This window comes from Pygocentrus nattereri, chromosome 9 (assembly GCF_015220715.1).
Source record: "Pygocentrus nattereri isolate fPygNat1 chromosome 9, fPygNat1.pri, whole genome shotgun sequence".
In the NCBI taxonomy this organism is placed as follows: domain Eukaryota; kingdom Metazoa; phylum Chordata; class Actinopteri; order Characiformes; family Serrasalmidae; genus Pygocentrus; species Pygocentrus nattereri.
The window spans coordinates 699,348-701,847 of record NC_051219.1 but is presented as its reverse complement, the minus strand read 5'-3'; the positions used below and the strand labels follow the sequence as shown (position 1 = coordinate 701,847).

Genomic DNA, 2,500 nt, shown 5'->3' with positions numbered 1-2,500 from the left:
TCACCAACTCACTAACACTAACTTTTAGTGAGTTAGTGTTAGTGAGTTGGTGAGTTAGTGAGTTAAAGTGTTAGTGAGTTAGTGTCTTAGTGTGTTAGTGTGTTGGTGATTTGGTGAGTTAGTGTGTTAGTGTATGAGTTATTGTGTTAGCGTTTTAGTGAGTTACTGAGTTTGTGTGTTAGTGAGTTAGTGTGTTAGTGTGATGGTGATTTGGTGAGTTAGTGTGTTAGTGAGTTGGTGAGTTAGTGTGTTGGTGAGTTAGTGAGTTAGGGTGTTAGTGAGTTAGTGAGTTAGTGAATTAGTGTGTTGGTGAGTTGGTGAGTTAGTGTGTTGTTAGTGAGTTGGTGAGTTAGTAGATTAGTGTGTTCATGAGTTGGTGAGTTAGTGAGTTACTGTGTTAGTGAGTTGGTGAGTTGGTGAGTTAGTGTGTTAGTGAGTTAGTGTGTTTGTGAGTTAGTGTGTCAGTGAGTTGTTGTGTTAGTGAATTAGTGTGTTAGTGAGTGGGTGAGCTAGTGTGTTTGTGAGTTAGTGTGTTGTTAGTGAGTTGGTGAGTTAGTGAATTAGTGTGTTAGTGAGTTGGTGAGTTAGTGTGTTAGTGAGTTGGTGAGTTAGTAGATTAGTGTGTTCGTGAGTAAGTTAGTGTGTTGGTGAGCTAGTGAGTTAGTGTGTTAGTGAGTTGGTGAGTTAGTGAATTAGTGTGTTGGTGAGTTGGTGAGTTAGTGTGTTGTTAGTGAGTTGGTGAGTTAGTGTATTAGTGAGTTGGTGAGTTAGTAGATTAGTGTGTTCATGAGTTGGTGAGTTAGTGAGTTACTGTGTTAGTGAGTTGGTGAGTTGGTGAGTTAGTGTGTTAGTGAGTTAGTGTGTTGGTGAGTTAGTGTGTCAGTGAGTTGTTGTGTTAGTGAATTAGTGTGTTAGTGAGTGGGAGAGCTAGTGTGTTTGTGAGTTAGTGTGTTGTTAGTGAGTTGGTGAGTTAGTGAATTAGTGTGTTAGTGAGTTGTTGAGTTAGTGTGTTAGTGAGTTGGTGAGTTAGTAGATTAGTGTGTTCGTGAGTAAGTTAGTGTGTTGGTGAGCTAGTGAGTTAGTGTGTTAGTGAGTTGGTGAGTTAGTGAATTAGTGTGTTGGTGAGTTGGTGAGTTAGTGAGTTAGTGTGTTAGTGAGTTAGTGTGTTGGTGAGTTAGTGTGTCAGTGAGTTGTTGTGTTAGTGAATTAGTGTGTTAGTGAGTGGGTGAGCTAGTGTGTTTGTGAGTTAGTGTGTTGTTAGTGAGTTGGTGAGTTAGTGAATTAGTGTGTTAGTGAGTTGGTGAGTTAGTGAGTGTGTTAGTGAGTTAGTGTGTGTGTTAGTGTGTTAGTGAGATAGTGATATAGTGTGTGTGCGGTTTCAGTGATAAACTCCGGTCTGTTCTGTTTCTCTGCTTCTGGAAAAGTTGCGTGGACTCTGTTCAGGTATCACTGTGTTCTTGTCTGTCAGTCCGTCTGTCTGTTCATCCATTCAGCATCAGACCATCTGATCCTTCTGATCTTTCTATACGTACACACATACGCATATTAACCCCCCTTCTACACTCATCGCCCACCGTCTGCTGGCGGCGGGGGGGGGGGTAATCACCACCTCTGAGATGCATCTGCATTCTCTGCTGAAAGGTTCTGAATCGGTCTGTAGCACGGCATGTGCTGTCCCGGGCTCAGGGAGGACGCTGGAGACAGGATTCAGCCATATCTTTATTTTCCAAAATAAACGAACGAAACCAACCAACGCTCAGCTGGCCACTTTTCACGGCCGATTCTAAACTAGACCTCTCAGTCTTTACCTCTAGCTTTTCAGCTCTTCAGCTCTTCACTCTGTCCTCTGCTGCTTGTCCCTCTCCCTCTCTGTTCCCTCTCAGCTCTTTTTAAAGGCGCTCATGCTGCCGGCCAGATGTGAGCACCAGAGCTGAGAGGGAACAAGAGCTTGTTGCTCCTCCTCCTCTTTATCACCCCCAGCTGGCAGCTCAGCTGTGTAACAGGGGACGGGGCCCGGGTGACGGAGCTCAGGACTCACTCCTTCCTCTGGTTCCCCCTCGTAGCCGGCACCAGCATCCTCCTCCTCCTCCTCCCGCCGTTACTCCTGCCTGTTGGGAGAGCTCGGACTTTGCGCTCCGTACCCTCCGCACTCTCTCCCCGGCGTTCTCGCCGAGGTTCGTCTCCGCTGAGTGTTCGCCTTTCTGCCGGCTCTCTTGGCCATCATCGTCGGGGCCCGAGGGGCGGGCGCATGCCAGACGCAGTGCGACTCTGAACAGCCAGATCAGAGTTCCTGCGGGTTTTCTGTCAGTCCAGCTCGCGCTGCTGAGACTCGTTAGGCAGATGTTTCTGTACTAAATTAGATGACGTTTGTCCAAAATCCTCTGTCCACAGAACAGTTAAACGTCTGAAAGCCAAGTTTAAAGAATCCGAGGACGCGGACCGAAGAAGTGACCGCGCCCTTTTTACGGCTCGGACGCGGACCGAAGAAGTGACCGCGCCG

At 46.8% G+C, this 2,500-nt stretch overlaps 1 protein-coding gene across 3 annotated transcripts in view; it reads left to right on the top strand.

Moving 5' to 3' along the window:
* The window catches only part of si:ch73-375g18.1 (kinesin-like protein KIF1C), a 61,638-nt gene that overhangs the window by 43,057 nt on the left and 16,081 nt on the right, over window positions 1-2,500 (top strand). The window lies entirely within an intron of this gene.